Source organism: Schistocerca nitens, chromosome 4, assembly GCF_023898315.1.
Source record: "Schistocerca nitens isolate TAMUIC-IGC-003100 chromosome 4, iqSchNite1.1, whole genome shotgun sequence".
In the NCBI taxonomy this organism is placed as follows: domain Eukaryota; kingdom Metazoa; phylum Arthropoda; class Insecta; order Orthoptera; family Acrididae; genus Schistocerca; species Schistocerca nitens.
This window is the reverse complement of record NC_064617.1, coordinates 710,754,382-710,768,326: the sequence shown is the minus strand read 5'-3', so window position 1 is coordinate 710,768,326 and position 13,945 is coordinate 710,754,382. Positions and strand designations below refer to the sequence as shown.

Genomic DNA, 13,945 nt, shown 5'->3' with positions numbered 1-13,945 from the left:
TCACACACATTCATGCCAGAGGCAGGATTCGAACCTGCGACCGTAGCAGTCGCGCTGAAGGGCCTAGAACCACTCGGCCATTGCGGCCGGCTATTGCAACCACATTTCGGTTTCACACTTCTACACCTGGTATTTGGAGGACTAAAAGTTTCATAGCTGCAGCTTGATTTTTTCCAGGTGATAATTAAATCTATGAGTACCCCTTGTTATTTTGACCCTAAGGGCTTGGAAAACCCCATATTTCCTTGATTTATGGAATCCAGTGTATAGACGTGCAGAGGCTGTTAATGAAGGTACAGGTTCCGCCAGGGTGGGGACTGAGCTTTTCGTTGTGGAGCTCAATTTCGGGTTGCGTCAGAGGGCTGTGTGGGCGTGTGTCGGGGCCGGGCAGGTGCCGCTGCCGACGGCGTGGGCGTGGGGCCGGCACGGGGCTCGGGGCGCGTGCGCGGTGGCCCGGCGGCACCTGTCGTGTCCTCCGGCAGCCGGGCATCATTGATCGCGCCCAGCTGGGAGCACCCGGGCCTGCGCGCTCAGCTCAGTGCCGCCGCCTCTCCCGTAGACGCCGCACGCAGCACCAGCACCCAGGTAAGGCTGCCTTCCCTCGCACCATTTCCCTCCTCGCCGTGCGCACCTTTTCACCACCCGACGCACGCTACACGCCTCCCTGTCACAACCTAGTGTAATACGTAAACAATTCTTCTGAAGATTCACGACTCCGAAACGAACTGCGCGATTATCCCGTTGTTCGCCCCACTAATCATCTTCCAGCCATTTACTTTCCACCTTCCTATATCATTCGCAATTTTCACATTTAGAAAACGAAACATTTGAATGACACCCAGGGAGTGCACTCGGCACTCTGAAGTCTCCTCTAAGTCGTCCACAGTCGTACCATATGGTTGCTCTCCGCATGTCTCAGACAATGTTTTCGATTACGCCAGCTGTGACAGTTGCAATTTGGCAATCGAAACTCACAGAAAGTATTGTCGCCAGCCGAGGTTCTGTTTTTTATTTGGACTGGCACAATCGTAGAAGTTGTGGCTTTGCGAAGAGGACACCTGTTGCGAGCAGCAATGTGGCGATGGACTCGCTTTAAATTTGTCGATTTAATGTTCTGCACGAGGGAGGGCCTGGGTCGCGACGAATACTCTGTCAGAAACGACTCTATTTTCTACGTGACTGATATGGGGAATACAACTCGTAATCTTACTACTTTCCTTCCACACACTTGTGTTTATTGTTTTAATTTTTTGCAATGGTTTTTGAAGTAACTACGTTTCATTATCAGGGGCTTGAGTACTGTTAACAGTCTCACATACCACCACAAGTATATCCTGTTAACGTATTGTAACATCCTCCCCCTAGTGTGGTAAAGAGAGGATGTCTCTCCTAAGAGTCACCAGGCGCATTTTCTCTGGTGTTTCGGCAGATATCCGCAATTTCTTTTTTGCGACGTGTAGCAGAAGTCATGCCAAACAGTTACAACTCAACACGTATTTCATGCGATGCCTAGCGTCGATAGAAAGCGCCTGTTTGTTTCGCGTTACAAAGACAGTGATTCTTAAAGTGGGATTTTAAGTGCCCATTCGACAGTTTACTATGATATTCCTTTTATCGATGTGTGTTAACAATGCTAGTAAAATACCAGGAACGAACAGTCCTGCAACAGCGAAGGCACCGCCCAGGCCTGCACTGATTGCTACCGCCATGCAGAAGCGCTGCTCAGTCGCTACTGGAGTACTGATTATTGTTCGTGCGTTACTGTTCCCGTTAATATAAATCGATAAAACGAATACTCACTAGACTAAGTGGGAATCGCGCGTAAAATATCATTTCAAAAATAATTTTGTTTGTAATGGGAAACAAACCGACGGTTTCGGTCGACGCTGGACATGATGAGCAGGATTTGTATGGGCTGACTCCAGCTACATGTTGTAGAAACAATATTGCAGACATCTACCGAAAAACCCAGAAAATGCGCCTGACGACGCATAGGAAAGACACTCGGTATAATACTCTTATAGTTACCACACTTTTGCACGCATTAACACTGTGTACATGCGGTAGTATATCACGGAGATAACAGTGTAGATGAAAATGCAGTTTCCAGGATGAGAACTTCCACTCTGCAGCGGAATGTGAGCTGGTATGAAACTTCCTGGCAGATTAAAACTGTGTACCGGACCGAGACTCGAACTCGGGACCTTTGCCTCTTGCGGACAAGTGCTCTACCATCTGAGCTACCCAAGCACGACTCATGCCCCGTCCTCATAGCTTCACTTCTGCCAGTGGAGCACTTCTGATGGAGCACTTGCCCGCGAAAGACAAAGGTCTCGAGTTCGAGTCTCCGTCCGGCACACAGTTTTCATCTTCCAGGAAGTTTCGAGAATTCAGTTGCTTCGAAATCGACTGAAAATAAATCAAAACAATAAACACTGCTGAGGGGAAGAAAAGTGGTAAGAGAATAACCTTTGTTCTCTATAACAAAATATTGCACTGACGCTGCACTCCAAAAGGGTATGATCATGTTCAGTGGGGATGCAGTCGCACAGTCTCCGTACAGAAGGGTTGAAACGTCCGAGGGTGTCAGCAGTGTCACAGGCTGTCAAGAACGGCTTCCTGTTGCTCATCGCAATGCGAACTGTCGTTTTCGACCGCGAAATGTGTGGGAATCAACGTCCCAAGGAAAGGGGTGGCTTCATTGAAGTCCTTCATCCCACCCCCTGAGGCCTCTTCGTGTCGATTATGAGCGGCGATGTAAATGAAATGTTTTCCTCGGCCACCCATAAGAAAACGCGTGACTAAAACGCTAGGTGTCGCGGATCTGACATCCATTGCAGAGGCCTCAAAAGGAGAGGTGAAATGTCGATAAGAGGGTGTGTGACGATGGGCATCACCAGCCGTCAACCGTCGTAGTGTCTGGGACCGCTTCACACAGAGACTGTTTCAGTTAGCGTATGGGAATTGTGGAAATATCACGTCTGCAATTCAACTTCTTCTCACGCCTGGGCGGTGGGTCCATAAATGACGACCCCAAATAGTTAACAAAAAGGTTCCGGTATTGCGTTCTGTTCAGAAAGACCATCAACTCGTCCATCATGTATTGCCACAAACCAAAGACTTCCTTTTCGCCGTCGCGGTACATGTAGTGTATCGCCATTCCTTATATCTAACTGTCCTCGTTCATTAGAGTCATCGGAAAATAGACGACGACGGGATGGAAGAGGTCCAGGGCACAATCGAAACATAGGGGTGGCGTAGGAGGAAAGCCAGTATCTGGCGGATCAGTTTCCAGCACTCGCGTGCGGGCCCACAGTTCAGTCTGTGTTAGTCCATGTATACAATCGCGCAACGGGGGCATATGGGATCGTCATTTAGGAGACTGGCATGTATCCTTCATCGGGTCGGAAATTTCTCGTTAATGACCACATAATACATCGACCGCACAGGAAAGGCGCGTGGATGGTTCGCCAAACCCGCATCCAGTCGAACGTGGGGTCGCGTCGTACAGTATCGTTACCGGGATTCCAGCGTTGGAGAACACTATAGTAAATCTTAGCTGTCTAATTCCGTGTCTCCGGTATAACTCCCAACATATAGCTGTGTTCCGCGAAAAACGTCCTAGTATGCGATAGCGAGGGCGATATATGTCCAACAGGTACTGGTGGGCACAGCGTGTGTGGAGCCACCTCTGCTATCAGGATGCCAGGAAGATTGTCTGTTGGTGAAAGCCAGAGTCGCCGCATTGAGCGATGGTACAGCGCCAACGCTCTTCGCTTGACGTGAGTCCAACACCTCCTTTATGGAAGGGTAAAGAAAGAGTAACAAAACGGATCTTAAAAACTGCACCAGCGCTCACCACGTGTCCGATCACAGCCTGTATCCTGGAAGCCATCAAATCTGTCATCGATAACACGTGGTCTAGGAATAGCGTCATTGATTCATAATCGAAACGTCCACGGTCCCGGGTTCGAAGCATTGGCGGCCGAAGACTTCGGGCATAAGAAGTCACCCTCATTCTGCCAACGGCCTTGTCAAAGAAGGTGTAGCAGCGGGCAGAAGTTCAGGACACTCTTGCCCTTGGGGGGGGGGGGGGGGGTCAAAATGGTTCAAATGGCTCTGAGCACCAAGGGACTTAACATCGGAGGTCATCAGTCCCCTAGAACCTAGAACTACTTAAACCTAACTAACTTAAGGACATCACACACATCCATGACCGAGGCAGGATTCGAACCTGCGACCGTAGGTGGCGCGCGGTTCCAAACTGAAGCGCCTAGAAACGCTCGGCCACTCCGGCCGGCTTTGGGGGGGGACTGCCACTAAAGGCGGAAGAATCAGCAATGATCAACGGCATGAGGATGTAGAAGACGCTGGAAACCAATACATTAAACACACATAACATGTCTCTACAAGACAAGTGTCGTGTAATTGAAAAAGTATCATGATGGTCTCTCCACTGGCAGAAGATTCCGGAATATTCCCCCATTTGGATCTCTGGGAGGGGACTACAAAGGGGAGGTGACCATGACAAGAAGATTGAATAGTCAACGAAATGATAACGTTATACGATTCGGGGCGTGGAATGTCAGAAGCTTAAATGAGGTAGGGAAGCTAGAAAATATGAAAACGGAAATGCAAAGGCTCAATCTAAGTATAACATCGGTCAGTTAAATGAAATAGAAAGAAGAAAAGGATTTTTGGTCAGATGAGTATAGGGTAATATCAACAGCAGCGGAAAATGGTATAACGGGAATAGCATTCGTTATGGATAGGAAGGTAGGGCAAAGAGTGTGTTACTGTGAACAGTTCAGTGATAGGGTTATTTTTATCAGAATTGACAGCAAACCAACACCGACAACGATAGTTCAGGTATACATACCGACATCGCAAGATGAAGATGAAGAGATAGAGAACGTATATGAAGATATTGAGGGAGTAACAATGCGAAAAGGGAGATGAAAATATAATAGTCATCGGGAGCTCAAATGCAATTGTAGGGGAAGGAGTAGAAGAAAAGGTTACAGGAGAATATGGGCTTGGGACAAGGAATGAGAGAGGAGAAAGATTGAGTTCTGTAACAAACTTCAGCTAGTAATAGCAAAAACTCTGTTCAGGAATCACAAGAGAAGGCGGTATACTTAGAAAATGCCGGGTGATACAGGGAGATTTCAGGTAGATTACATCATGGCCAGACAGAGATTCCGAAATCAGATTCTGCATTGTAAGGCGTACCCAGGAGCAGATGTAGACTCAGATCACAACGTAGTAGTGATAAAGAGTAGGCTGAATTTTAAGAGATTAGTCAGGAAGAATCAATACGCAAGAAGTGGGATACGGAAGTAGTAAGGAATGACGAAAAACGCTTGAAGTTCTCTAAGGCTGTAGGTGGAGCAATAAAGAATAGTCTAGTAGGCAATACAGTTGAATTGACATCTTTAAAATGGGCAATCACAGAAGCTGGAAAGAAAAACATAGGCACAAATAAGGTAACTGTAAAGAAACCATGGGTAGCAGAAGAAATACTTCGGCTGATCGATGAAAGAGAGAAGTACAAAAATGTTCAGGGAAATTCAGGAATACAGAAACATAAGTCGCTAAGGAATGAAATAAATAGGAGGTGCTTCCATGCAAGCTAAGACTATATGGCTGCATGAAAATTGTGGAGAAATCGGAAAATAAATGATTATCGGATGGACTGACTCAGCATATAGGAAACTCAAAACGACCTTCGATGAAATTAAAAGCAAGGGTGGTAACATCAAGTGTGCAACCGGAATTCCATTGTTATATGCATAGAAGACCGGATAAGTGGAAGGAGTATCTTAAAGGCCTCTTTGAGAGGGAAGATTTGACTGATGTGATAGAAGAAAAAGGAGTCGATTTAGAAGAGACAGGGGATGCAGCATTAGAACCAGAATTTAAGACAGCTTTGGAGGACTTAAGATCAAATAAAGCAGAAGGGATCGATAACTTTACATCAGAATTTCTAAAATCATTAGGGGAAGTGACAACGAAACGACTATTCACATTAGTGTGTAGAATGTATGAGTCTGGCAATATACCGTCTGACTTTCGGAAAAGCATCATCCACACAATTCCGAAAACTGCAAGAGCTGACAAGTGCGAGAATTATCGCACAATCGGCTTAACAGTTCATGCATCCAAAAAGTTGCTGACGAGAATAATATACAGAAGAATGGAAAAGCAAATGAGGATGGGTTAGATGACAATTAGTTTGGCGTTAGGAGAGGTAAAGGCATCAGAGAGGGAATTCTGACGTTGCTGTTGGTAATGGAAGCAAGACTAAAGAAAAGTCAAGACACGTTCATACGATTTGTCGACGTAGAAAAAGCGTTCGACAGTGTAAATGGTGCAAGATGTTCGAAATTCTGAGAAAAATAGGCGTAAACTATACGTAGAGGCGGGTAATTTACAATATATACAAGAACCATGAGGGAATAATAAGAGTGAACGACCAAGAACGAAATGCTGGGATCAAAAAGGTTGTGAGACAGGGATGTAGTCTTTCGCCCCTACTGTTCAATTTGTACATCGAAGAAGCAATGATGGAAAATAAAGAAAAGTTCAGGAGTGAAATTAAAATTCAAGGTGAAAGGGTATCAATGATACGATTCGCTGATGACATTGCTATCCTGAGTAAAAGTGAAGAAGAATTTCATGATCTGCTGAACGGAATGGACAGTCTAATGAGTACAGGATATGTATTAAGAGTAAACAGAAAAAAGACGAAAGTAATGAGAAGTAGCAGAAATGAGAACAGCGAGAAACTTAACATCAGGATTGATGGTCACGAAGTAGACGAAGTTAAGGAGCTCTGCTATCTAGGCAGCAAAATAACCAAAGACGTACGGAGCCAGGAGGATATCAAAAGCAGACTAGCACTGGCAAAAAGGGCATTCCTGGCTAAGAGAATTCTGCTAATATCAAACATAGGCCTTAATTTCAGGAAGAAATTTCTGAGGATGTACGTTTGTAGCACAGTATTATGTGGTAGTGAAACATGGACTGTGGGAAAACCGGAACAGAAGAGAATCGAAGCATTTGAGATGTGGTGCTAGAGACGAGTGTTGGAAATTAGGTAGACCGATAAGGTAAGAAATGGGAACAGGATGACAGGACATCTGTTAAGACATCAGGGACTTCCATGATACTAGATGGAGCTGTAGAGAAGAAAAACTGTAGAGGACGTAGGTTGCAAGTGCTACTCTGAGATAAAGAGATTGGCACAGAGGAGGAATTCGTGGCGGGTGGCATTAAACCAGTCAGAAGCCTGATGTCTCCAAAAAGAAAAAGACCAAGTTGAGAGGCCAAGTACACATTGACGTACTGAGCTCATTGCAAAATGTCCAACGAGGTAAGTTTGTTGAGGCGAGCCTGTGTGTGGAGTCGTCGCAAGACCTTAGGATATGTAAAGGCCGTCGTACGTTGTATTTGTCGATGGAGCGATATCCCGTAACATTTGAGCATTGGGAGCTTTGTCAGGGGCACATGCAGTTCTGCAGGAATGCCTCGTCCCACCTCCATGTAGCGTGATTCCCGTGGGTTGAAAACACTGCCTGCCACCTCCCCATACTGTTGGAGCCCGGAAAGCGCCGTTCGTATTTCATCACCGGTCCGTGCTAAGAACATCACGTCGTCGGCGTACGCGCCACATCAAAAGGTCACGGCTCTCGTGACCGCCCCCATGGATCAAACGAAGCACAACAGATGTCATCACGCTTGGGATACCGATGTGCTCAATAACTATACGTAGTAAACGATGCTCGACGCGATCGACAGCATGGTCAAAATCCAGCGCAACAAGAACGCCGTGGAGAGCAGGCGCCACCATGTCTCTGCAGGTGCTCAAAGTCGTAAACACATTAGTGTTGCCTCCGGAATAGTTTCTATCAGTGTGAATGGCCACCATTAGCGTATATGTGAGCCTCTCATGGAGGGTGCGAGTCAACAATTTGTAGTCGTTGTTTAACATTGTCATTGGTTGAAACTCAAGTGAGCGACAGCCTCCTTCAGGTTTGGGCGCCAGAATCAAGAGGCCCTCAGTGAATTCAGATGGTACTTGAAAATCAGGATTCAGGAGTTCTCTACACATCCTGACCCACATTGGGTCCATAAGATCAAAAAACTTTTCGTAAAATTTAAGAGGGAGTAAGTCAGGGCCTGCCGTTTTGTTGGGACCACAGCACAACATAGACTGTCGTAGTTCTTCCAAAGTCACCTCCGACAAGAGTGTAGCATCATCGTGTGGCTTCAGAGAGACGGATAGGTCGGATAGGTCTTCCCTGACTGCTACTTCCATGTTGAACACTCGCTCGCAGAGAATTGTATATGACTGTGCGAACGCTCGGACGATGTCCATTTGCATTTCAGCTCGTCGTTCATCCTCCGTCTCGACCTCCGTAATTAGCTCCCTCTTGCGTCTTCTCCTGTCTTGAATGATATGGTGGAGGGAAGGTCGTTCTGCATTAACATCATCGGTTGTTCTCGCTCTCACCCGCACGTCCGCGAGACGTACCGCGGTGATATGTATCAATTGTGCCTTGACGTGGTGTTCTGCCGACTGTCGTTCCGGCGACGGCGGTTGCACAGCCAATTTGCGGAGCGCAGTGTAGTAGAAATCAGTGGTCGCGGTATACCAGCGCTCTCTGTCTCGCCCATGTTCGGCACAAGCTGGTTTGACACATCACAACCACCACTGAAGTGTGGAAACGTAGGCGGGTAATCGCCGTTGGCATCTGCTCCAAGTGGACTCAGCTTCGCGTCTGCAGTTTACCTCAGCAAGAAGGGCCACATTGAGGAGCCACGGATCCCTACTTCGTCGGACGCGTTGGCGGTGTAGGGTGAGAGTACACACATATGCTAGGTGGTCCGTGAATACTGGCTGCCACATCTCAGCGTCGACAGCTGCCGATCGCAGGTCACGTGTGACGTAAACTCGATCTAAACGGCTCGCGGAATGACTAGTAAAGTAGGTGTATGCCTTTCGTCGCCACGTTGTATGACCCATGTGTCTGACAAAGTCAAGTCCTTTACAAGCGCCTGAAGTGCCGAGCAGGTGGTATAGTGCGGCATCTGATCGGATGGTCTGAGAACACAACTGAAATCTCCGCCTGCTGCCAAGTAGTCGGCATTGCCCTGGAAGAGCGGTCTTGTCTTCGTCATAAAAGGTGCTGCTTTCTCTCCTGTCGGTGCCGGAAGCAGCATACAGCTTCACCAGACGAACTGTACCAACCGTGAGTGCGACCCCTCAGGGCGACAGTAAGTACGATACATCAATTGACATAATGCCTTCCATGAGAAGAATAGCCGTATCTCCTCCGTCCACATCTGAAAGCATAGCGTAGACGTCATATCGGTAGGTATCGATACAGAGTCCTGATCGGACTTCTTGAAGGAAAACAACATCCAGATCCGCAGCTCGTAGTGTACGTAATGTATCTTGCAGCATACAGGTTTTGAGAACAGAAGAAACGACTTTGACATTGATAGTGGCGAGGCGGTATGCCTGCTCCATCAAGTCGCGAGGGCTGTCCTTGGTATTACAGGTGGGCAGCAGCCGCGGTGTGGAGCGTCTTTAGGGCGAAGAAATAGGAAGCGGCGGGTGTAGGTCATGCCGGCCTAGGCGTCTGTTGCCATCAACGTAGACGCTGCCAACGGCATCGGTGTATCGTCAGGGTCCTGAAACGCAACCTGCACCTCCATCTCCTGCGGCCAGTCCCCCTGGGAGGTCGTCAACACTGAGTCTCGAGAGGAAGACGTATCGTGGGTGCATCCCTGGGGGCGGGGCTTCGGTGAACTCCCGCATCCCCACAGCACTCGGTCCGCCGGTAGGGGGGGAATCATCGAGCCATATGTTGCATTAAGATCGGCCGAGTCGGATCGTTGGATCCTTGGGCCGTTCTTCTGCCTCGGTCGTTATGAACCATTTCTTATGGCGCTTCGGCGATTTCTGTTTAAGCTGTCTCGCCTCTGTGTCCGGCGCAGGGCAGGGGATGGAAGAGCCATCCTGTTCGTCAACTTCCATCGCAACGTCGTCTTGTCGTTGTAGCGGTGCGACTGAGCCCGACAAGAGGGCAACAGAAGCATCGGTGCTAGAAGACGCTGGAGGCTCCTCAGAAAACGTCGCAGGGGCCTCCAAGGCTTGAACCAATATAGAAGGGTCGTCGTAGACAGTTGGCGTCTTCCGTCTCGCCGCCGCAACATACGTAATCGTAAGAGGTCGCTCTCGACGGTCGAATCTGGTCGTCTGAGGACGTCTGCACGAGACGGCGTTGCAGGTATTCTGTACGTACGTGGCCTGCCTGTCCACATCCAGAGCAGGTCCTCGGCTGACCGTCGTAAATAATTATCACCCGGCAACCAGCGATCGTGAGATACGAAAGTATAAAGCGCTGCAATTCAATACCGATCTGTCGCTCCCCGTTAAGAACAGCGTAAGTTTGGAAGATATTATATTTTTCGGCCGTATGGCCAAGGACTGTGCCATATGGTCAAGAGTAAGGGTGACCAAATCTGCTGGAACTTCAAATGGTAGCTCAAACACGCGCACATTTTGCATTCCCAGTCCAGTACGTTCAAGTGTTACCACACCCACGTTTCCGTCAGAGTGGCAGAATCTGTAACCTCCCGCTGAGTGTCTGAGAAGTTTGTCACAGACCTCATCTTCAGTGAACTTAACCATATACAACGCTGGAGATAATAGGAAAGTGGATACCCAGCAGCTCTTTCGGTCGTGGGCCTTGGATATAGAGTACGTTGCGTCAAACTGCAGCTTGATAACCGCTTTCCGATACGAAAGAGCCATCGGATGTCACGACCGTAACTATAACACTCAACACTAACGCGGTAGCACGGTGAACAACAACAGACCCGGAAATGAGACACGGAATGGCCGGGACGTACCGCACCGCTCCACAGCGTAAGGCCGACTGCCGATTGAGCTATCCAAACTAAACTCACGAACCCCTCCTCACAGCTTTACCTTCCAAACTTCACAGAAGCTCTCCTGCGCATTTGCAAGACTAGCGCTCCTGCTAGAAAGGACACTGCGGGGACATGACTTCCGCAGAAAATCTTCTGTGAATTTTGGAATGTAGCAGACGAGATACTGGCGGAAGTAAAGCTCTAAGGAGTGGTCGTCAGTCGTGCTCAGGTAGCTCAGTCGTTAGAACAATTACCGACAGAAGACACTGGTCTCGATCCGATATACAGTTTTAATCTACCATGAAGTTTCATATCAGCGCACTTTCCGCTACACAGTGAAAATTTCACTCAGGAAACCTTCTCACTATAGTCTTGCTAAGTTGGCAGGCGTTCTCTGGAGTTTGGAAGGTAGGAGACGAGGTACTGGCGGAAGTAAAGCAGTGAGGAATGATAGTGAGTCGACAGGCGTTAGCAGCCGATCAGTGCGGAAGTCCCGTATTACCGCCAACGGAGAGCGCTTGCTAATTTTGTTCACCTCCTGCGGTCGTTACTTGTGCGCCGTCCAGTAAAAAATGGTTCAAATGGCTCTGAGCACTATGGGACTCAACTGCTGAGGTCACTAGTCCCCTAGAACTTAGAACCTGTTAAACCTAACTAACCTAAGGACATCACAAACATCCATGCCCGAGGCAGGATTCGAAACTGCGACCGTAGCGGTCTTGCGGTTCCAGACTGCAGCCCCTTTAACCGCACGGCCACTTCGGCCGGCCGCCGTCCAGTACTCCAGAGCAATAGCGAACAGATTCCGTAAATCAACACCCCATTTCACGTGCTGCAATGACAATGCAAGACCAAAGACGCTTGACGTAGAGCGCTTTCTGCGTGATGTAGCCAAATCCCGGCGAAAGACGTAGTGGACATCCCCTTATCAATGCTGCACACCACAGAGAATGTAAAAATCATATCTGTAGCGACTTGGCGTAAGATCCTTCGGAACACGCAACCGGTGACGGTCGACCATGCAGGATGAGGCACGCGGACAATTCAGGTCTTTGAACTGCCTTTCGAACTCCCAGAGGCCGACGTTGTGGACGCCTTCCGTCCTTATGGCACTGTTCGCGGCCATGTATCCGAACGGTGGGTACAATTTCGAACATACCCGGTCCTCAAACACGTCGGCCAGATAACCATAGGCTTCCATCAACATGCGCTATCCAACCTCAACAAACGCGGCTGCCACGCGGTCGTAATTTATGACGACCAGTTCTGGACTTACTCAGGATCTGGCGAGGAAGGGCGAATTCGATCAGAATGTCTCCAGTGTCATATTACACAACTGCAGGCCTCTGACGTGATGCCCGCATGACAACTGATGTCCGTTCCAATCTCCTATGCAATGGCTTTCGTTGTTCCTGGAACTTCGCACCACTGCCTGGATCCTGTATCAGTGCCATTATCGGACACCACTGACACAGCCATTGCACAACCTCCACAGCAACAAACGGCCCTATCGACACCACCGGCACCACTGCCTGAGGAAGCCTGTTATCTCTCCGACGACACGATGAAGTTTACGTCAACGATAGTACAGGTGACAGCTTTGTGCCGGAACGACGCGAGTCACTCCCGTCTTCCGACATTGAAGGTCGGTCATGGAGGCAGCAGTCACCCAAGCCTGTAGACGCAGACGTCGCACGGTCCCAGATGCCTCTCCTCCCGATGACACCGCGCTTGCAGTGCCCATGCAGGACGACCGCGAGTTGACTGCAGCCGAGAACAGCAAAGTAACCCAACTCCGACGAACAGCCCCAAGTCCTGACAGCAAGTCAAAGGATTGTAGAACTGAGAATGCGTCCGCCCTTTTTACCGCTTCTTCATCAGTCAAGAACCCCATATCGCAGGAGCGAACCGACGATTTACAGGGACTCCACAGATGACATCGAAATTGATTCTGACCCCGAGTTGGCGGTGGGACCTCCAGCAGCCACAACTTAAACAAATCTGGGCTGCAACTTTGCTGGCTGGACGGGATAATCAGTGACCTCCTTGTTCACCCTCGATTACCTACAAAGTAATACCAAACCTCACCTTAATTGCCGATATCATACAGGATTGCAACGATCAATACCAACGACATCAGTTCGCCCTCGAAGCTATCTCTGTGACAAGACATGATCTGGGAATCTGACGTTGACATTGCATTCTTACAGGAAGCACAACTGGCTGCTCCATCGCGCGTTGCCGGTTACATACCTTATACCTCTGCCAGTGGCCCCCTTGGCGAAGGCATGGTTGCATATGTTCATAAGGGAACCTCCATTATCGATCTCAACATTCTCCCAACAGCACGAAGCATGGTCTTCACCACCATGGGCACGCATATCATCAACATCTATGCATCATCTGGTTCCACCCACCAGCAGCAGGGAGCCACATTCTACTCCAAAGATATTGTCCTGGCATTATGATAGTTGCATATGTGGAGGCAACTTCAGCTATGTATTACAACAGAAAGATCAAGGGCCTCGGTTTACTACTTCCGATTGTTCGTCAGAGACCTCCAGCTCAGCGACACATGTGAAGAGAAGGCAATACCCACGGCACCACACATCAAACGAGCCATTAGAAAAGTCGACTTAATAGGGTTTACGTCTCTTGGAAATTAGCACCTGATGTCTTAAGACGCTGAGCTGTGGCCTCTGCTTTCTCTGACCACAGTGCATAGATCTGCAAGATTCTCCTCAAATCGCAACCAGCATGGTGTAGTCGTACACCGTGGAAATTACACATCTCCAGGAAGCCGAATGTGAAAGCGTGTGAAGTGTTGTACTAACTGGCCATCAAAATGGAAGCAGACAGATTGACACTAACAGAAAAAAGCCGTCCATACTGCCGCAGTAAGTAAAAAACTAAATTTTGCATCCACATCGACAGATAAACAATACTCGTGGCGATACATTAAAGCACGTTCCATCTTCTTATCACAGAGCCAGCACCCAGC

General features: G+C 48.5%; 1 protein-coding gene across 2 annotated transcripts in view; it reads left to right on the top strand.

Moving 5' to 3' along the window:
- The first annotated feature begins 544 nt into the window (after nucleotides 1–544).
- The window catches only part of LOC126251487 (cationic amino acid transporter 4), a 217,610-nt gene continuing 204,209 nt past the window's right edge, over nucleotides 545–13,945 (top strand). The window contains exon 1 of one of the 2 annotated variants that reach the window (XM_049951942.1): nucleotides 545–585. The gene's annotated coding sequence lies outside the window, so the exon portion shown is untranslated. The remainder of the gene's footprint in view (nucleotides 586–13,945) is intronic. The other variant, XM_049951943.1, reaches the window with a different exon arrangement.